This window comes from Asparagus officinalis, chromosome 6 (genome assembly GCF_001876935.1).
Source record: "Asparagus officinalis chromosome 6, Aspof.V1, whole genome shotgun sequence".
NCBI classification, from domain to species: Eukaryota; Viridiplantae; Streptophyta; class Magnoliopsida; order Asparagales; family Asparagaceae; genus Asparagus; species Asparagus officinalis.
Window position 1 is genome coordinate 23,351,029 of NC_033799.1, and position 23,426 is coordinate 23,374,454.

At 37.0% G+C, this 23,426-nt stretch overlaps 1 pseudogene; it reads left to right on the forward strand.

The window, feature by feature from the left end:
• The window catches only part of LOC109845909, a 51,406-nt pseudogene continuing 44,906 nt past the window's right edge, over positions 16,927-23,426 (forward strand).

The window sequence follows — 23,426 nt, forward strand, 5'->3', positions numbered from 1 at the left end:
TCCACCAAACCCCGAACAAATTCCCCCCTTAAAAATCTTGGGTTAGGGTTTTGGTCTCGTCTACAACTCCATGGAAAATCTCCTATCTCCCCCTCGAGCCCCGTTCGCTTTCTTGCCGCCCTTTTCCTCCTCTCCCTCTTCGTCTTCGAGCAGCAGATGATCAGGCCAGCTAGGGTTTCGGATTTAACCCACCCCTCCTCGGCGATTCGAACCACTTAGGGTTTTGTTGAGTAGTTTAGAAGGAGTCACGGCTATGAAGGTAAAGATCTCCATTCCTAGTTTCCTGGTTGGGGAATTTTCACGAACACAAGCCCTGCCTTTTATTGACTGCATGCTTGTTTTTTGCTTTTTTGTGATATTTTCACGAACACAAGCCCTGCCTTTTATTGACTGCATGCTTGTTTTTTGCTTTTTTGTGATTATTTCATTGCTAAGTTTTCTTAAATCTCATATACTATAATCTTGAAATGTTTCTCAAAGTGGCATCTTTTGGATTTTTGAATGAAGATAATAAATGTCATATGCTATAGGTCACTTTTTTCTTCTTCTTCTGAGTTTGTAATGTAGGGCTTCCACTGTTGTATTTTGAATTTCAGGCTCTTAATTTTTTTAAAATAAATCGAGATGATCCTTTGATAGTCCCCAAATTATAGTGAGCTGTATTCAATCCAATAATTGGGCTTATGAATCTTGAATGATGATTAAGTTTGATCCGGAATGATCTAATTTTTTTGGTGATCCTTTTTCTTCAATTTTCCTCATATTTGAACAACTGGTTGAATATGTTTTGGCTGTGTGAACTTTAATGTTTTAGATGGAGCATCATCGTGAGGAGGAGGTTGTTGATCTTGAGTCTTTTAGCATTATGGCTCTATCACCTTTAGATGGCCGATATTTGTAGAAAGTCAAGGATTTGCACCCATTCTTTAGTGAATATGGGTTAATCCGTTACCGTGTAATGGTCGAGGTAACTTTCATTAAATTCTCATGTAAGAATACATATTTAATAAGTGTTTTTTTATTCAACACCAGTGCACAGTGTTAGTCTTACATTATGTTTTTTTAAGAATAATGGTTTCATATTTAATTGTGAATTATACAATCATTTTTGTAGCAAATGATAAAGAAATGTTTTTGGTAAAGCATGAAGAAACTGTGGTTGTTGATTGGATATCCTTGTTCGTCTGGCTTACAAATCATAATATGTCTCAGGTATTTAGATAAATGGTTTATAGCCTTAGTTAGCTCAAATGGTTTAAAGTTGTGTCTAAAATGTTCTGTGAACCATTGGGATATTTATATTTGATATGCATATGATGTAGTATTAGCAGTTTCTGTATGAGTCCATCGAACATTGTTTATTTAGGTCATGATCTTTAGTGTTCTTTCTTTTTCATTCTGACAAAACGTCCGGCCTCTGCTTTGATATAGGTAGCAGTCTTTATTAAAACATGTCATAGTTTAGTCATGTCTTGGGTAATGGAGAAAGAGGTAACTTACAAGTAAAAAAGGTTTACCTCCTTTTCCATTACCCATTACGATTGACAAAGTTGGCCACTGTAGTTATTTTCATACTATGGTACGTGCATCTCCATGGGTTTGACATTTAAGGATCCTGCATGCATCGTCTTTGGCTGAAAGATGTATTTTGCATTCTCCTGGTACTTGTATTTGTGATCAACATGCAGGACTATGAATGCTTCGGCTGTTATATTGTAAGTCAGGGGGATTTGATTGTTGGATTTATCCCCACATGCAGGTTTTCCCCCTTCTATCAATTGTCTCCTTGATAGATTGTTTTCATTTGAAATACTTCAAGTTTGTTTACCTCGACACTTATATTGATTTTTAGTTACTACCCCTTTCGCAGGCTGCAATAGTACTTCTTGTTTATGTGATTTAAACAATATTCTTGTGTTCTTTCCTTTTGAAATAAAGTATCTGGGTACTTGAATCTGTAAATATCAATAAACCTGTGTGTGGTATACTGGTATTGTTGGGACGATTCTGCCTTAGTATTTTCTCATTTTGTTCACAACATAGATTTCTTGTTTTTTACATATATAGATGTAGTTAATTATTGTCCTGTTCTACTCTCTCAATCTTTAACATCCGTATGGTCTTGAAACTAGTTGTACACTTGAAAACAACTATCAAAATATCCGGCGGAAATTTTATGTGGCGTTATCTCATCTATAAGAATTGAGATACGCAGTGAGGATTGTGAGAATTAGACCCTCTTTAATTATCACATAAGTAAAGAGAATCCAGATCCGAAAAATACAATTGCTTCTCTAATTACATCAAAATGTGCAAAATCAACATCTGAATATGCAAAAACAAAAATCACTCTAGTTCTTTCTCTAATGTGCCTCAAAAGAGTATAGTTTGCTTCGAACTCGAATAGTAAAATATTTGGGAAAACCTGTTGACAGTAAAAAAGTTTATTGTTCTGTTGAATTTCGTGATAGCTGTTATATCACGTTTTGCTCATTAGTACTTGAATTAACTTAAGTTTCATCAGCTTAATATTCTATTCTTTTCTCAAAAACAGCGCCTATAGCTTGGGATCTCATGCAAGTATTATTATGATAAGTGTGAAGAGTTTTGAGAAATGACAAAAAAGGGAAAAAAGATAAAAAAGAACAATAAAAATGGGCTATTTGTATTGTAATAAGCAAGAGGACGTATAAAACAACCTGATTATTTCTACAAGTAATGTTTCTTTCACTTATAACAGAAATTGCCACCCAAATACTATTAACGTCTTTAATATTTAATGAAAGTTAACATCGGTCATTCTTAACAGTACATTCGTCATCAGATTTGCTGATGTGACAATGATCTGACCATGCCATGTTCAGTAAAAAAATTAGTGAAATCACCAGTTCAACATACACGTTTGTATGAAACTTTCAACTAATTTTTGCTAACGTGGTAGCTATGTGATATTGCCAGAAATATTTTACAGAAGTTTGTAAAAGGAACATAGATTGATGACAATGATAATATTAATGACTATGGTTGATGACTTCTAAATATTAATGATCCGAAAGGACCGAAAAGATACTTGGCTAGCACATGAGGGACCTACAACAAAGTTTTGCCAAAAGTCTATATGTATTATTAGATTATCCATCGTTTACCTTCCGTTTAAAGAAAATATCTGATGAACTGAGCCTAAACTCCACATGACATGCATATAAAATGAATCGAGGCGCTCTCTCCTCACTCTCTCAGATTCCTTAAAAAAAAGGCGGCTCTTTTTTCCAGCTCCACTAAACCCCGAACAAATTCCCCCCTTAAAAATCATGGGTTAGGGTTTTGGCCTCGTCTGTAACTCATTAGTAAAGCTCTTATCACCACCTCGAGCCCCGTTCGCTTTCTTTTCATCCTTTTCCTCCTCTACCTCTTCGTATTCGATTAGCAGATGACCAGGCCAGCTAGGGTTTCGGATTTAACCCACCCATCCTCGGCGATTCGAACTACTTAGGGCTTCGTTGAGTAGTTCAGAAGGAGTCACCGCTATGAAGGTAAAGATCTCCATTCCTAGTTTCTTGGTTGGGGAATTTTCAGGAACACAAGCCCTGCCTTTTATTGACTGCATGCTTGTTTTTTGTTTTTTTGTGATTATTTCGTTGCTAAGTTTTCTTAAATCTCATATACTATAATCTTGAAATGTTTCTCAAAGTGGCATCTTTTGGATATTTGAATAAAGATAGGATTTTTTTATAAGTTTATGGGAGGGAATATTTTAGGACAGAGCGTAAAACTTTATGTAAATAATAAATATCATATGCTATAGGTCACTTTTTTTTTTCTTCTTCTGAGTTTGTAATGTAGGGCTTCCACTGTTGTATTTTGAATTTCAGGCACATAATTTTTTTTAAAATAAATTGAGATGATCCTTTGGTAGTCCCCAATTTATAGTGAGCTGTATTCACTCCAATAATTGGGCTTATGAATCTTGAATGATGATTAAGTTTGATCCGGAATGATCTAATTTTTTTGGTGATCCTTTTTCTTTAATTTTCCTCATATTTGAACAACTGGTTGAATATGTTTTGGCTGTGTGAACTTTAATGTTTTAGATGGAGCATTATCATGAAGAGGAGGTTGTTGATCTTGAGTCTTTTAGCATTATGGCTCTATCACCTTTAGATGGCCGATATTTGCAGAAAGTCAAGGATTTGCACCTATTCTGTAGTGAATATGTGTTAATCCGTTACCGTGTAATGGTCAAGGTAACTTTCATTAAATTCTCCTATAAGAATACATATTTAATAAGTGTTTTTTTATTCAACACCAGTGCATAGTGTTAGTCTTACATTTTGTTTTTTTAAGAATAATGGTTTCATATTTAAATGTGGATTATACAACCATTTTTGTAGCGAATGATAAAGAAATGTTTTTGGTAGCAGTCTTCATTAAAACTTGTCATAGTGTAGTCATGTCTTGGGTAATGGAGAAAGAGGTAACTTACAAGTAAAAAAGGTTTACCTCTTTCTCCATTACCCATCATGATTTGACAAAGCTGGCCACTGTAGTTATTTTCATATTGTCTACTGTGTCGCCCTAGGGTTCACACACGGCTTTAGTCCCAGGTGAAACCCGGATTGTCAAACCTGCCAAGCGTCAACACCATGCTAGGACATGTTTGACCATCACAATCACTATCTCTCTAGTGGATACAATAAATAGATGAAGGTATAGACAGGTAAATAATCAAAATCGAACAACCCTGAAAATATACACAGAAGAAGCATAAGAAATATTAATAATAAGCCTAACTCGAATGAAGTAGAAATATCACTGAGTCCGAACTGAGTCTCAAATACAATGAGTCAAATAAACAAAGTCTCACAAGAGTTCTTAACTCTAAAATAAAATACCAATCTAGAGTCTGAAAATAATCAACTACATGTGGAGTTCTGCAATAACTACAAAATATAAAAAATAGCTAAACGGACAACTAAGATGTCCCATCAACCTGCGACTCTCTGTGTGCTGGACTCGCTGCCTAAAAGAGGGGAAACAATGAGCGTCAGAGCGCTAGCGAGATCATCACTACCTCTCCCCAGGGGAAAGGGTAGGAGTATATAAGAAAATAGAGTTAGGACATGCATATATCAAATGTTTCATATAGTTCTCTATGAAAAACAAATATTCAAGGAAGCATACTCAAAACTCCAACATAAAGAATAAATACTTCTTCTCGAATTACATTCGAGTAACCTGCTCTAATACAAGAGGATGCCAACCAAAACTAATATAACTGTCGTCCATAATGGGTGTGCCAAAACTCAAAGGGAATACCCTACTCGCGGGTAGTCTATCATGAAAGTATAACTTACAACTGATCAATTTTCTATGTGTGCATCATCTTGTGCTATAGCGATACTTTTATAATGTTCTCACTCAATCGCTCTGCGGCAATAGGATTTATTATCTCCCTATTCAGGATACATAAAATAACGATACTATTGTAATACTCTTGCTCAATCGTTCTGCGGCAAATAGGTTTCATCTCCCTATTTCCGGATACGTATAAAACAACACTATTCATATGTGTTTATCTGTTTAACTTGTGTCATAAGTGTGTCAATCCAACACAAACTAAGCATAAATGCATATATCTCAGTGTGCGTGTCCACATCTGGAATTCACCATCATCCTAGGTGTTAAACAACTCTTAAACACTATAATATATCAGTACGAGATTGAGGAAATCTCTCGAAAACTATAACAAATCCAAACAACATGCACAGGCCAAAAATCTATGTGGCGGTCGACCGTACATAAGCGTCGGTCGACCGTGACATGCTCCAGGAGCTAACAGTGTATGTTTCCTGCAAGCGGTCGACCGTGGTGGTCGACCGTGGACACACGCGGTCGATCGTAGCGGTCGACCGTGACCCAGATTTTTAGTTTCTAAGATTTTTAAATGTGTGTCGTGTATAGTCATGTTTATGTGATTCAATCATGATAAAAACTTCATGAATCTTGCATACAAACATGCTACAGCAGATAGGAATATCTGGAAACAAATTCAACATATATAACCATAATTTTTATGCATTTGATTTATATTCAAAACCCTAAAACATGCATAAAAGCTCAAAACGATAAATCAAACTTTTTTCTTTAGATTAACAACGTTTTAAAATCGTCTTCAGATCTAAATCACATCTGTAAAAATATTCTCAACCTTTTTAGCATGAAAAGACCTAATCTTTATACATATAATACAAAAGAGTTGTCTTTTATACATAATCTAGTCGTTTAGGCTCTACAAAATATGTTTAAATATCTTTAAAACCTTTTAAAAATTAGAAGGGGGATTAGCAGAGATGATACTCGCCTAGGGTTGTAGAAAAATGTGTTAGAAGCAAGGTTGAAAAGATCTCCACTCCATAAGCCAAGAATCACCCGAAAATCCACTTGAAAACCTTCAATTTTCTCCAAGAAATCAAAGTAGGGTTTGGGGGTTTTAATGGCTGATAGGGTTCTTAGGAAAACTGAGAAAAACGTGAAAAACTCATATATATATATGGGCCATTGTGCATGTTTCGACTCTTTCCTCTCTTATGTATGAACTCATTCATACTCAAAACACATGGTATTATATCCATATACCATTTACTGATATTTATCATACTAAATATCTATATATCATAAATAATCTCATATTAATGTATCATTTAAAAATTATTGGGGTTTCACATTCACACCCTATTAAGAGGATTTCGTCCTCGAAATTCTGCAGTCACATCACAAAGCTCAAAAGCTGGGAAAAACACAATAACAAGGTGTATTCTATATATAGAAAACCTTCTGTACTCATCTCATAGCATTAGCACAATGATATTTAAAGCTAACCAATTAGAATGCAAACATTCTCACCTAAATCTCTAACTAAACAAAATTGGTACGTCAAGCAAAATAATCCAAGCAAGGAAACCCTCATGTATATACCATATGTTTCAAATGATTAAGGATCAGGTGACAATATCCCCATTCTAGTGTTAGAGATAAACATAAATGTGACTAAACAATATAGAAAATGATAATTATTAAAGCATCAACATCATACCTATCCAAATAGGTGCGGGTAGTCGCGATGAACATCCTCCTCGCGCTCCCAAGAAATCTCTTCGGCTCCTTGCCGATTCCACTGCACCTTCACTAATGGAATGACTTTATTTCTAAGCTTTTTATTCTCTCTAGCAAGTATGCATACCGAAATCTCCATAGTAGTCAAGTCATCCTGAATCTCAATCTCTGGTGAGTCAATCACTCTCAGCTGTTCATCATCTCTCAAATGCTTCTTAAGCATCAAAATATGAAAGACATCATGTACACTGGACATCGATGCTGGCAGGTCTAACCTGTAAGAAACAGCTCCAATGCACTCGATGATTCTGAAAGGACCAACATATCTTGGGGCAAGCTTCCCCCTTCTACCAAAACACTGAACGACCTTCATCGGTGATACTTTCAACATAACTAAGTCTCCGACCTGGAACTCCAAAGGGCGTCTCTGCTGATCTGCATAGCTCTTCTGTCGACTCTGCGCTGCAAGAATGTGCTCTCGAATCAATACCACCTTTTCTGTGGTCTGTCTAACTAACTCCGGACCAAACAATAGACTATCTTCAAGGTCTCCCGTACAAAGCTTCATACGGTGCCATCCTGATGGTAGCTTGATAACTGTTATTGTATGCAAATTCAATCAGTGGGATATGATCCTCCCAGCTACCCTAAAAATCTATAATGCACGCTCTCAGCATGACCTCTAAGATATGATTCACCCTCTCGGTCTGTCCATCTGTCTGGATGTGGAAAATACTGTTAAATGACAACTGACTGCCAAAAACATCCTGAAAACTCCTCTAAAAATAAGATGTGAAGACTGAGCCCCAATCTGATACAATCATCCCCGGGACTCCATGCAATCTAACAATCTCCCGAATGAAGATCCTCGCATACATATCTGCCGTATAAGTCGTCCTCACAGGTAAGAAATATGCAGACTTGGTCAATCTATCCACTATAACCCAAATAGAATTATTACCTTTCTTTGACTTAGGCAACCCCACTACGAAATCCATAGAAATATCTACCCACTTCCACTCGGGAATGGGTAAAGGCTATAGGGTTCCTACAGGTCTCTGATGTTCTATCTTAACTTGTTGGCAGGTGTAACACTTCGCCACATAATCTGTAATCTCTCTACGCATACCACTCCACCAAAAATGCCTCTTCAGATCCCTGTACATTTTCGTCGTGCCTGGGTGCACTGTATATCTTCTGCGATGAGCTTTGTTAAATAAATCCCTCTTTAGCTGTAGATTGTTCGGCATAACGATCCTGCCCTTCATCCTAAGGCCTCCATCTACTCCAATAGTCTAATCATCCTTGGGTTCTTTGGAAATCTCCCCCTTGCGGGTTTGAATCCTAGAATCCTCTAACTGAGCTCCGACTACTCTATCTCTCCAAGATGGCTGTACAGATAACGCTCCTAAGAACACATAGCTCCCGCCAATCTCTAGCTTGAAATCAAAATGGCTGAGGGTATAAAGATCCTAATATAGTGAACACCTCAAAGCTGCTAGCCCGTGATGACGCTTCCTTCTCAACGCGTCTGCTACCACGTTCGCCTTTCCCGGATGGTACTGAATAGCAAATTCATAATCCTTAATAAATTCTATCCATCGACGTTGTCTCTGATTAAGTTCTTTCTAAGAAAAGAGATATTTTAAACTCTGGTGATCCGTGAATAGCTCAAACCGTACTCCGTACAAGTAATGTCTCCACGCCTTTAGTGTAAATACCACTGCTGCTAGCTCTAAGTCATGCGTGGGGTAGTTATGCTCATGAGTCCTCAACTGCCTTGAAATATAAGCTACAACTCTCTGGGTCTGCGTCAATACACCTCCAAGACCCAATAAGGATGCATCCGTGTAGACAACAAAAGTCTTATCACTGTTAGGAATAACCAAAACTGGTGCTGAAGTCAACTTAGTCATCAAAGTCTGAAATGCCTTCTGGCACTCTATGCTTCAAATAAACTATACACCCTTCTTAGTAAGGTGTGTAAGGGGTGTGGCAATCTTCGAGAAATCCTGAATGAATTTTCTATAATAGCCTGCCAGGCCTAAGAAGCTATGAATCTCAGTAACTGTCTTCGGTGGTTCCCAATAATGTTCGACTTCTACCTTAGTCGGATCCACTGCAATGCCCTCCTGGCTAATAACATGGCCTAAGAATCTGACCTCTGATAACCAGAATTCACACTTGCTAAACTTAGCATACAACTGATGCTCTCTCAAAATCTGCAATGCTAACCTCAAATGCTGCTCGTGCTCTCCCTCCGACCTCGAGTAGATAAGAATATCATCGATGAAGACTATCACAAACTGCTCCAATTACGGACGAAAAACCTGATTCATCAAATCCATGATTTGTGGGTGCATTGGTCAGCCCAAATGGCAGGATAAGAAACTTGAAAGACTTATATCGAGTCAAGAAAGAGGTCTTGGGAATATCCATCTCCCGAACTCGTAACTGATGATAACCGAAATGAAGATCTATCTTCGAGAAACACTATGCTCCCTGCAACTGGTCGACTAGGTCATCGATCCGCGGTAATGGGTACCTGTTACGGATAGTGACCTTGTTCAACTCGCGATAATCTATACATAATCGCATACTCCCATCCTTCTTCTTCACAAAGAGGACCGGTGCTCCCCATGGAGAATGACTCCGTCGAATGAAGCCCTGAGACAACAACTCATTGATCTGGATCTGTAGCTACCTCATCTCAGCAGGTGCCATACGGTAAGGAGTTTAGGAAATCGGTGCGGTGCCTGGCTACAACTCTATGCAAAACTCGACCTCTCTCACTGGAGGTAATCCTGGTATTTCATGGAAAATATCCTGGAAATCTGAGACTACTCGCATCTCACTCAAATCTGTGCTCCGATCCCGTAATATCGCCTCCTCTACGTACGCTAGGAATGACTTCGCAAACTGGTTGCCTTTGGAAGTAGCTACCACTAACTCTGATCCATCATATGCTCTCAAACTGACTATTTTTGCAAAACAGTCGATACTCACATGGTAAGAAGATAGCCAATCCATACCAAGAATCACATCAAATTTAGACATATGCAACACGATCAAATCAATCGCAAAGTCGGAATCGTCTAAGCTGACGATGCATCTCCTACAAACACTCTTTAACAGAAACATCTCTCCCAACAGAGTAGATACAGATAATGGGAAATCTAACGGCTGAGGTACAAGCTGAAGTCTAATAGAAAAATCATAGGAGATAAAAAAATGTGAAGCGCCAGAATCAAAAATAATACGTGCTGGAAAGGAATTCACACGGAATGTACCTTCCACCACAGTTCCGCTCACGCCATGATCACGAGGAACAACTGCATACACCCTACCGGTCTGCTGCTCTGCATCACCTAGAGTGAATGGTGCCATCTGCCTCTGTTGGGTCTCCTGGACTGCTCGAACCTGTCCCTCAATCCTCGGGACTGCTGGAGGTGCCTCTATCCTCAGCTGTTGGTCTTGACCGCGTCCCTAAGCGCGGTTCTGCTGATGCTGCTGAGTCCTGCCCTGCTGGCCTGCTACGGGTACGCTACGGTACTCGGCTGCTCAGTGCCCAATCTTGTTACAATTGTAACAAGCTCCCTAAAAACGGCGTCGCTACTGCGCTCTCTGGTCCTGCTGATGGCCCTTCTTATGGGGATCCTGCTGATGTAGACCCTTACCCTGCTGGTGGGATCCTCCTGAGCCTCCAAATGGTCTCTTACACTTTCCTTTGTCCTCAGACTGCCCTGACTTACCGTTGTCCTTGCCCTTGATGAATATGGCTGTATCTATCCCCTGAGCCATGGCAGCATCTGCCACCTCTCGTACTGAACGAAACCTCTGAGATACTATATACCGACGCAACCCTGAATGAAGTCCTATCAAGAACATCTGAGCCTGATGCTCCTCTGTGTGCCACATACCGGTGAACCTAAGCAATGACATGAACTTACTCTCAAAGTCCATGACAGACATATCTCCCTCCTCTAAACAAGCCAGCTCTAACTCTTTTCCGGCTTTTGCTACAGCCGAAACATACTGCTCATCAAATAGATATATAAAGGTCTCCCATGAAACCGACATCCTCTGCTCTAGGGTGAAACGAAGTCGATACCATCCTCTCGCATCGCCCTTGAGGCTGAAAGCCGCTAGCCTCTGCTTCTGCACCAAATTAACATTCAACATATCCAAGATGTTACTCACATCCTCTTTCCACTTGTGTGCAGCAATGGAATCTGTCGAACCGTGGAACTCTGGTGCTTTCAACTTCTGATACCTCTCAACTAAATGAAGCCAAGCCTCCTGATCAACTGCTCCATTATCAACTGGTGGTGTCGGTGGGACCACTGGTGCCCTCTCTGGTATTTCCTCCCGAATAGATGATTCCTGAACGGGTGCCTCTTCATGAACGGAAGGCTCTTGACGAACGTGGGCTGCTAACTACTCCTCAATAGCCACCATACGAGCTGCCAATGGTGCTATAAGATCCACCAGGTACTGTGGAGCCTGCTGTGGCTCGGGCTCCTTATCTTCCTGCTCAACTCCCTGAGCACGAGAAACTCGACGTCCACGACCTCTTCCTAACATCTATAATTCCAAAATAGGGCTTATTACGTAGTAAATTGGATCTCAAGAGTGAAGGATATAACATATACTAATAAGTAAATCATATCACATATATCTCATATCATGCTTTATTATTCAAAGCAAATAGATCATCATTAAAAAATTTATTAGATTTTTCGCGTACATATATAGTACATCCTCACTCATGCTAAGGATTCCTAGCGGACTGTATACATGATCCCTAGGAAACTCTATCCTAAACTCCACAATATGACACAGGAATGATCCTAAGGATATTGGAACCAGAGATCTAATACCAACTGTGACGTCCCAGGGTTCACACAAGGCTGTAGTCCCAGGTGAAACCCGGATTGTCAAACCTGCCAAGCACCAACACCATGCTACGACATGTTTCACCATCACAATCACTATCTCTCTAGTGGAAATAATAAATAGATGAAGGTATAGACAGGTAAATAATCGAAATCGAACAACACTAAAAATATACACAGAAGAAGCATAAGAAATATTAATAATCAGCCCAACTGGAATGAAGTAGAAATATCACTGAGTCCGAACTGAGAATCAAATACAATGAGTCAAATAAACAAAGTCTCACAAGAGTTCTAAACTCTAAAATAAAATACCAATCTAGAGTCTGAAAATAATCAACTACATGTGGAGTTCTGCAATAACTACAAAATATAATAAATAGCTAAACGAACAACTAAGATGTCCCGTCAACCTGTGACTCTCCGTGCGCCGGACTTGCTACCTGAAAGTGGGGAAACAACGAGCATCAAAGTACTTGCGAGATCATCACTACCTCTCCCCAGGAGAAAGGGTACGAGTATATAAGAAAATAGAGTTAGGACATGCATATATCAAATGATTCATATAGTTCTCTATGAAAAACAAATAGTCAAGGAAACATACTCAAAACTCCAACATAAAGAATAAATACTTCTTCTCGAATTACATCCGAGTAACCTACTCTAATATAAGAGGATGCCAACCAAAACTAATATAACTGCCGTCCATAATGGGTGTGCCAAAACTCAAAGGGAATACCCTACTCACGGGTAGTCTATCATGAAAGTAAAACTTACAACTGATCAATTTTCTATGTGTGCATCATCTTGTGCTATAGCTATACTTTTGTAATGTTCTTACTCAATCGCTCTGCGGCAATAGGATTTATTATCTCCCTATTCCGGATACATGAAATAACGATACTATTATAATATTCTTACTCAATCGTTCTACGGCAAATAGGTTTCATCTCCTTATTTCCGGATACGTATAAAACAACACTATTCATATGTGTTTATCTGTTTAACTTGTGTCATGAGTGTGTCAATCCAACACAAACTAAGCATAAATGCATATATCTCGGTGTGCGTGTCCACATCTGGAATTCACCATCTTCCTAGGTGTTAAACAACTGTTAGACTCTATAATATATCAGTACAAGATCGAGGAATTCTCTCGAAAACCAAAACAAATCCAAAAAACATGCACAGGCCAAAAATCTGCGTGGCGGTCGACCGTACATAAGCGTCGGTCGACCACGACGTGCTCCAGGGGCTAATAGTGTCTCTGTCCTGTATGCGGTCGACCGTGGCGGTCGACGCCACGGTCGACCGTGGACACACGCGGTCGATCGTGACCCAGATTTTTAGTTTCTCAGATTTTTAAATATGTGTCGTGTATAGTCATGTTTATGTAATTCAAACATGATAAAAACTTCATGAATCTTGCATACAAACATGCTACAGCAGACAGGAATATCTGGGAACAAATTCAACATATATAACCATGATTTTATGCTTTTGATTTATATTCAAAACCCTAAAACATGCATAAAAGCTCAAAACGATAAATCAAACTTTTTTCTTTAGATTAACAATGTTTTAAAATCATCTTGAGATCTAAATCACATCTGTAAAAACATTCTCAACCTTTTTAGCATGAAAAGAACTAATCTTTATACATATAATACAAAAGAGTTGTCTTTTATACATAATTAAGTCGTTTAGGCTCTACACAACATGTTTAAATCTCTTTAAAGCCTTTTAAAAATTGGGAGGGGGATTAGCAGAGATGATACTCGCCTGGGGTTGTAGAAAACCGTGTTAGAAGCAAGGTTGAAAAAGATCTACACTGCACAAGCCAAGGATCACCCAAAAATCCACTTGAAAACATTCAATTTTCTCCAAGAAGTCAAACTAGGGTTTGGGGGTTTTGGTGGCTGTTAGGGTTCTTAAGAAAACTGAGAAAAACGTAAAACACTCATATATATATATATCAGGAAAAATGAATATGGGTTTAGAAATTCGAAACCAACTCAAAACAGGTTTTAAACAGACTGCAGGTTTCGCGGTCGACCGTGACGGTCGACCGGGCTGCGGTCGAGGGCTACATGTTTCGACTCTTTCCTCTCTTATGTATGAATTCATTCATACTCGAAACATATGGTATTATATTCATATACCATTTACTGATATTTATCATACTAAATATCTATATATAAAAATTAATCTCATATTAATGTATCATTTAAAAATTATCGGGGTTGCACATCTACTATGGTACGTGCATCCCTATAGGTTTGACATTTAAGGATCCTACATGCATCGTCTTTGGCTAAAAGATGTATTTTGTATTCTCCTGGTACTTGTATTTGTGATCAACAAGCAGGAATCAGAATGCTTCGGTTGTTATATTGTAAGTCAGAAGATTTGATTGTTGGATTTATCCCCACATTCAGGTTTTTCCCCACTTCTGTCAATTGTCTCCTTGATATTTTGTTTTCATTTGAAAGACTTCAAGTTTGCTTACCTCGACACTTATATTGATTTTTGGTTGCTACCCCTACCGCAGGCTGCAATAGTAATTCTTGTTTATGCGATTTGAACAATATTCTTGTGTTCTTTCCTTTTGAAATAATAGTAATTCTTGTTTATGCGATTTGAACAATATTCTTGTGTTCTTTCCTTTTGAAATAAAGTATCTGGGTACTTGAATCTGTTTCTTTCCTTTTGAAATAAAGTATCTGGGTACTTGAATCTGTAAATATCAACAAACCTGTGTGTGGTATGCTGGTATTGGTGGGGCGATTCTGCCTTAGTATTTTCTCTTTTTGTTCACAACATAGATTTCTTATTTTTTACATATTTAGATGCAGTTAGTTGTTGTCTTGTTCTACTCTCTCAATCTTTAACATCTGTATGGTCTTGAAACTACTAGTACACTTGAAAACATCTATGAAAATATCCAGTGGAAATTTTATGTGGCGTGATCTCATCTATAAGAATTGAGATACGTGGTGAGGATTGAGAGAATTAGACCCTCTTTAATTATCGCATAACTAAAGAGAATCCAGATCCGAAAAATACAGTTGCTTCTCTAATTACATCAAAATATGTAAAATCAACATCTAAATATGCAAAAACAAAAAACACTCTAGTTCCTTCTCTAATGTGCCTCAAAAGAGTATAGTTTGCTTTGAACTCAAAGAGTAAAATATTTGGGAAAACCTGTTGATAGTAAAAAAGTTTATTGTTCTGTTGAATTTCGTGATAGCTGTCATATCATGTTTCGCTCATTAGTACTTGAATTAACTTAAGTTTCATCAGATTAATATTTTGTTCTTTTCTTAGAAACAGCGCCTATAGCTTGGGATCTCATGTAAGTATTATTATGATAAGTATGAAGAGTTTTGAGAAATGAAAAAAAGAGAAAAAAATGGGATATTTGTATTGCAGTAAGCAAGCGGACGTACAAAAAACAACCTGATTATTTCTACAAGTCAAGTTTCTTTCACTTATAACAGAATTTATCACCCAAATACTGTTTGTGTCTTTAATATTTGATGAAAGTTAACAGTGGTCATTCTTAACATTACATTCGTCGTCAGATTTTGCTAATGTGACAAGGATCTAACCCTGCCATGTTCAGCAAAAAAAATTAGTGAAATCACAAGTTCAACATACACGTTTGTTTGAAACTTGCAACTAATTTTTGCTAACGTGGCAGCCATGTGATATCGTCAGAAATATTTTACAGAAGTTTGCAAAAAGAACATAGATAGCCATGTGATATCGTCAGAAATATTTTACAGAAGTTTGCAAAAAGAACATAGATTGATGACAATGATAATATTAATGACTGTGGTTGATGACTTCTAAATATTAATGATCTGAAAGGACCAAAACGATACTTGGCTAGCACCTGAGGGACCTACAAAAAAGTTTTGCCAAAAGTCTATATGTATTATTACATTATCCATCATTTACCTACCTTTTAAAGAAAATGTCTGATGAACTGAACCTAACCTCCACATGACATGCGTAGAAAATGAATCGAGGTGCTTGCTCCTCGCTCTCTCCAATTCCTTAAAAGAAAAAAAGGCGGCACCTTTTTCCCGCTCCACTAAACCCTGAACTAATTCCACCCTCAAAAATATATGGTTAGGGTTTCGATCTCATATGCAACTCCATGGAAAAGCTCTTATCACCCCCTCGAGCCCCATTCACTTTCTTGCTGCCCTTTTCCTCCTCTCCCTCTTCGTCTTCGATCAGGAGACGATTAGGCCAGCTACGGTTTCGGATTCAGCCCACCCCGCCTCAGCGATTCGAATCACTTAGGATTTTGTTGAGCAGTTCATAAGGAGTCACGACTCCAAAGGTAAAGATCTCCATTCCCGGTTTCCTGGCTGGGGAATTTTCACGAACACAAGACCTACCTTTTATTGACTACATGCTTTTTCTGTGATTATTTTGTTGCTAATTTTCTTAAATCTCATATATTATAATCTTGAAATGCTTCTCAAAAGTGGCATCTTTTCGATTTTTGAATAAAGATAGGATTTTTTATAAGTTTACGGGAGGGAATATTTTGGGATATAGAAAAAAACTTTTAGTAAATAATAAATATCATATGCTATAGGTCACTTTTTTTTCTTCTTCTGAATTTGTAATGTAGGGCTTCCACTGTTGTATTTTGAATTTCAGGTTCTTAATTTTTTAAAATAAATTGAGATGATCCTTTGGTAGTCCCCAATATATAGTGAGCTGTATTCAATCCAATAATTGGGCTTATGAATCTTGAATGATGATTAAGTTTGATCCAGAATGATCTAATTTTTTTGATGATCCTTTTTCTTCAATTTTCCTCATATTTGAACAACTGGTTGAATATATTTTGGCTGTGTGAACTTTAATGTTTTAGAAGGAGCATCATCGTGAAATGGAGGTTGTTGATCTTGAGGATTTTAGCATTATGGCTCTATCACCTTTAGATGGCCGATATTTGCAGAAAGTCAAGGATTTGCACCCATTCTTTAGTGAATATGGGTTAATCCGTTACCGTGTAATGGTCGAGGTAACTTTCATTAAATTTTCTTGTAAGAATACATATTTAATAAGTGTTTTTTATTCAACACCAGCGTGCAGTGTTAGTCTTACATTATGTTTTTTTTAAGAATAATGGTTTCATTTTTAAATGTGGATTATACAATCATTTTTGTAGCGAACGATAAAGAAATGTTTTTGGTAAAGCATGAAGAAACTATGGTTGTTGATTGGATATCCTTGTTCGCCTAGCTTACAAATCATAATATGTCTCAGGTATTTAGATAAAAGGTTTAAAGCCTTAGTTAGCTCAAATTGTTTAAAGTTGTGCCTAAAATGTTCTGTGAACCGTTGGGATATTTATATTTGATGTGCATATCTTACAATAGTACCCCTCTTCTAATAAATTTGCATATGATGCAGTATTAGCAGCTTCTGTATGAGTCCATCGAACATTGTTTATTTAGGTCATGCTCATTAGTGTGCTTTCTTTTACAATCTGACAAAACGTCTGGCCTCTGTTTTGATATAGGTAGTAGTCTTTATTAAAACTTGTCATAGTGTGGTAATGTCTTGTGTAATATCTAACAAAGAGGTAACTTACAAGTAAAAAAGTCTTACCTCTTTCTTCATTACCCATCATGATCTGACAAAGTTGGCCACTGTAGTTATTTTCATGTTGACTACTATGGTACGTGCATCTCCATGGGTTTGACATTTAAGGATCCTGCATGCATCGTCTTTGGCTGAAAGATGTATTTTGTATTCTCCTGGTACTTGTATTTGTGATCAACATGCAGTGTATTTTGTATTCTCCTGGTACTTGTATTTGTGATCAACATGCAGGAATCAGAATGCTTCGGCTGTTACATTGTAAGTCAGGGGGATTTGATTGTTGGATTTATCCCCCCATGCAGGTTTTTCCCCCTTCTGTCAATTGTCTTGTGACGCCCCAGGGTTCACACAAGGCTACAGTCCAAGGTAAAACCCAGATTATCAAACCTGCCAAGCACCAAACACCAAGCTACGACATGTTTCACTATCATAGTCACTATCTCTCTAGTGGAAACAACAAATAGATGAAGGTATAAAACAGGCAAATAATAGAAGTAGTACAAAATGAGATATGCACAGAAGAAGTATATCAACAAATGAGCCCAACTGAAAAAGAATGAAAATATCTCTGAGTCTGAAATACATCTCAACACAATGAGTCAAATGAAATCTAACTAAGGCACTCAGCCTCTACAAAATGAATATAACTTTAAAGTCTGAATAATGAACATAACCATATAGTGGAGCTTCAACTGCTAAAACTGTGCAATGGCGACTATGTTAGAACTCTGTCATCCTGCGGCTCTTCGAAACTCTAATCTGCCTGAAAGATACAAATTAAACAAAAAGGACAACAACAAGAGTGTCAGAGCGCTACAGTAAGATCACCTTCATCCGCCCCCAGGGGAAGGGCTGCTAGATGAAGTGGAGGCTCTATCTATTAAGTATAGTCTACCTATATCATTTTCCCCATAGATCCCTAAATATCAATTCTCGAACGAAATAATCCAAATAAGGAAACCCTCACATATATACCATATGTCTCAAATTGTAGATCCCTAAATATTAATTCTAACTCTATGAATGAATACAACACTCAAAAGAAAATACTCCAAGCCTAAATCATATAGGACCAATGTCACAATCTCGAACTACTTCTCAAGTAGTTGGCGCAATAATAAGAGAATATCATCATATAGGACCAATGTCACAATCTCGAACTACTTCTCAAGTAGTTGGCGCAATAATAAGAGAATATCATCCAACTCAAAAATTGGCGCAATAATAAGAGAATATCATCCAACTCAAAAATCACCATAGGCCATATCATGTATGCCACAAATTAAGGAATGTGCCCTGCTCCTGGGTAATCTAACATGAGAGTAACTACAACTGATGATACATATATGTGTGCATCTCCTTATGTAATAGCGATACTCTTGTAATATTCTTACTCAATTGCTCTGCGGTAATAGGTTTTGTCTCCCTATTCCGGATACATAAAATAACGATCCTATTGTAATGATCTTACTCAATCGTTCTACGGCAAATAGGTTTTATCTTCATATTCCGGATACATAAAATAATGATACTTTTGTAATACTCTTACTCAATCATCCTGCGGAAATAGGTTTTATCTCCCAATTATGGATACATGAAATAACGATACTTTTGTAATACTCTTACTCAATCGTCCTACGGAAGTAGGTTTTATCTGTCTATTCCGAATACATGAAATAGCGATATTTTTGTAATACTCTTACTCAATCGTCCTGCGGAAATAGGTTTTATCTCCCTATTCAGGATACATAAAATGACCATATTTTTATAATACTCTTACTCAATCGTCTTGCGAAAATAGGTTTTATCTCCCTATTCCGGATACATGAATAACTATACTTCTTTATATGTGCTTACCAAATCAACTTGCGACAAAAGTATGTTAACACAACATAAACTAAGCATACGTGCACATATCTCGGTGTGCGTGTCCATAACTGATGTTCAATAACATATCAGATGCTAAATAACTCTTAATCATTGTAATATAATAGTACAAGGTCAAGAAACTCTCTCTAAAATAACAAACAAGAGCGAAACTCAAGAAACTTTTATGTTATATATCAATTATTTCAAATCAACACATTTGTAGTTTTCTGCAAAACATATCGTTAGTCAATTGAGCATATCTTTCTCTAGAAAAACTCATTTTAAGAATAGTTTTCCGTTTTGGAAACTATTCACAAAGCTATCATTTAGCACTGATTTGGTTCAGTTTGGAGTTCATATGATATCTCTAATTTTTAATTAAACGTAATATATGTGTAGCAGTTTTTCTGCAGAATGTATCATTAGAAAATTGAGCATATCTTTTTCTAGGAAGACTATCTTTTGGAAAGGTTTTTTGTTTTAAAAAATATATTCACATATCTTTCCATTGACATAAGTTTGGTTCAATTTGAATTTCATTTGCTATTTGAAATTTCTAGTTAAACAGTATATATGTGCAGCAGTTTTTCTACAGAACATAACAAGCATGATTATTTACACAAGAAATCATATTTAAACCTTTTAATCATATTTAAAACATACTGAAACATATATAAAACATATAACAATACTTAAACTTTGATAATCACTTACTAACATTATCTCAAACATAAATCAAACACTTGTGTTAATCTAATTAGGGTTTTTCAACCTAATTAACCAAATTCTTTAATCTAAAGCATGAAATTTTAACATATTAAATATAAGCATGATTGCCAAACAACTTAAAAAAGGTATACATTCATTAAATTATATTTTTAACACTTAGGTATCACAAACCTATGGTTTTCTCATCTTTAATTGATATGTAAACTCAATTAAATATCAAATTAGGGTTTAAACATGATTAGAACATGATTAACAAGTTAAAAACAAAATTTTGAAGAACCCTAATGATCATGATCATATTTATATTATAAACAGTAAGAAAAACATGTGGATTTAACATTTGTTTAAGATCTAATAATAAAAATCTAATCTTTTTCACATCAGATTATGATCTAAGCATGTAAACACAAATTAAACTTCTAAGCTAGTTATTTAACTATGGGGATGGGTTTGGATGCAAGTGATCTTTCCTTAAAATCATGTGCAAGCCTCTAAAACAAAAAGCAAGAAATCCCCGAGCATAAACAACCCGTTCTCCCTCACCACACGTCGATGATCTCGCCCTCGTGTTGGTGTTTTACTTCACAAAGCTCTCCAAACTCATAAGAAAAAGATCTTTGGTTTTTGAGGGGAGAGGGTGGCTTTTAGGGTTCATAGATATGATAAAAGAAAGGAATTTTTATGAAAAACACAGGTATTTATAGAGGCAAACCTGAAACAAACCTGTTTGACCCGAACCAAGAAACCTAGTCTGACTAGGAAAACAACCTTTGGTATTTTGGCTGTAACCTTCTCATCCGACCTTGGAATGAGGTGATCTAAGATTTTTTGGAAAGCTGTTGAAGAGATCTACAACTTTAGTCTTTTATACTTTCTAGATTCTGACAGTATCGGTATGCAAAACATAGAAACTCATAACTGATCATTATTCCCAGATTTTCACTCTTTTGGCATTTGTGCATGTTTTGTGCATTTGCACTCATATTTTCACAAATATACATTGAATTGATCTCAAATCAATTCTTATCATACTCAAATATCAAAATATGTTATTTTTTACTATATAATATATTTATCATTATTTATCATAAAATATTCAAATTTACGGGGTTTTACATTCTTCCCCCCTTAAAAGAATTTCGTCCCAAAATTCCGCAATCGTATCTTAGGAATTAATAATATGAGAAAAATACTAAGAGGGGATAATCCAGACAAGCAAACCCTCCCATACACATCTTATACCATTAATCCTTAGATATGAATCACTAGCAATATTTATGCTTAATAATCTAAAATGCGAATACTCCCACTTAACCCCTAACTAAACGGAACTAGTACGTCGGGCGAAAAATCCAAACAAGGAATCACCCATATATATACCATGTATTCCGAATGATTAGGAGCTAAGTGTTAATACCCTCATTCTAGCGTTAAATATAAATATGACCATATAGAAAAATCATAAACATTAATAAGCTATAACCAAAACAATTTACCCACTCGAACAGTTGCGGGTAGTCACGACGCATATCCTCCTCGCGCTCCTAAGAAGCCTCCTCATCTCTTTTATATCTCTATTGAACTTTAACTTAAGGTATTATTTCCTTTCTAAGCCTCTCCTCCTCTCTAGTAAGAATACAACCCGTGATCTCCACGGTAGTTAAATCTATCTGAAACTCAATTTCTGGTGCATCAATCACCCTCTGCTGCTCCTCGTCGCACAATTACTTTTAAATTATTAAAACATGGAAAAAATCGTGTCTACTCGACATTGATGCTAGAAGATCTAGCCCATACAAAACGGCTCCAAAATGTATAACTCTCATGAACGGGCTAATATACCTTGGGATAAACATTCCCTGTCTACCGAGTCACTGAATTCATCGGTGATATTTTCAATAAGACATAGTCCCCAATCTAGAACTCTAACGGTCATCGTCTCTGGTCTGCGTAACTCTTTCGATGACTATGCACTGCAAGAATACGTTCCTGAATCTCTGTTACCTTTTCTGTAGTCTGCCTCACAAGCTCCTGTCTAAGCAATAAACTTTCTTGTAATTCTGCCCAATGAATAAACAATCTATAATGCCTCCCGTACCATACCTCATACGGTGTCATGCTAATAGTCTATGATAAATAATATTATAATCACACTCAATCAATGGGATATGATCCTCCTAGCTATCCTGCAAGTCTATAATACATGTTCACTACTTGTCTTCCGACACTTGGTTTACTCTCTCCGTTTGTCCATCCGTCTGTGGGTGGACAACACTAGAATATCACAACTGGCTACTGAATAAATCCTAAAAACTCTTCTAGAAGTATCTTTTAACATATTTGTACATTTTCTTTATGCCTGGATGCACTGTATATCTATTGCGATGCGCCTAAACTATCGCAAAATAAGCCATACCCTCCGGGTCTGCATCAAAACACCTCGTAATCTTGCTAATGATGTATCCACGTAAATGATAAATATTGTATCACTGCTCAGAAAAGTCAAAATTGTTATTGTAGTCTATCTAGCCTTAATAGTCTCAAAGGCTTCCTGGCACCCAGTGCCAAAAGCAAACTATACACCATTCTTCATAAGTTGTGTAAGTAGTATCATAATCTTCAAAAAGTCCCGAATGAATTTTCTCTCATACCCTACCAAAATTCCGCATCTCCATAATGGTTCTTAGTGGCTCCCAATCAAGTACAACCTCAACAATGGCTGGATCTACTGTTATACCCCTACTGATGATGTGGCCTAAAAAACTGATCTCTTATAGCCAAAACTCGTATTTGTTGAACACAGCGTATCACTGATGCCTCTCATCTCAACTGTCCACTATCCCCGTAATGCCAATAGAGGATGATGCTCGTGTTCTGCCTCCGATCTCGAAAAGATAAGGATGTCGTCCATAAAACGACCACGAATTGGTCCTAACATGGACGAAAAACCCGGTTCATCAAATTCATGAATACCGCGGGTGTATTGGTTAGCCCAAATGGCATGACAAGAACTCAAAAGACCCTTATCGAGTCAGAAAATATGGTTTTAGAAATATCCATTTACCGCACTCGCAACTAAAAAAAACTAGAATGAATATCAATCTTCGAGAAATGCTATGCTCCACGCAGCTGGTGGAACAAGTCATAAATCCTCGATAAGGGATACCTGATCCGGATAGTGAC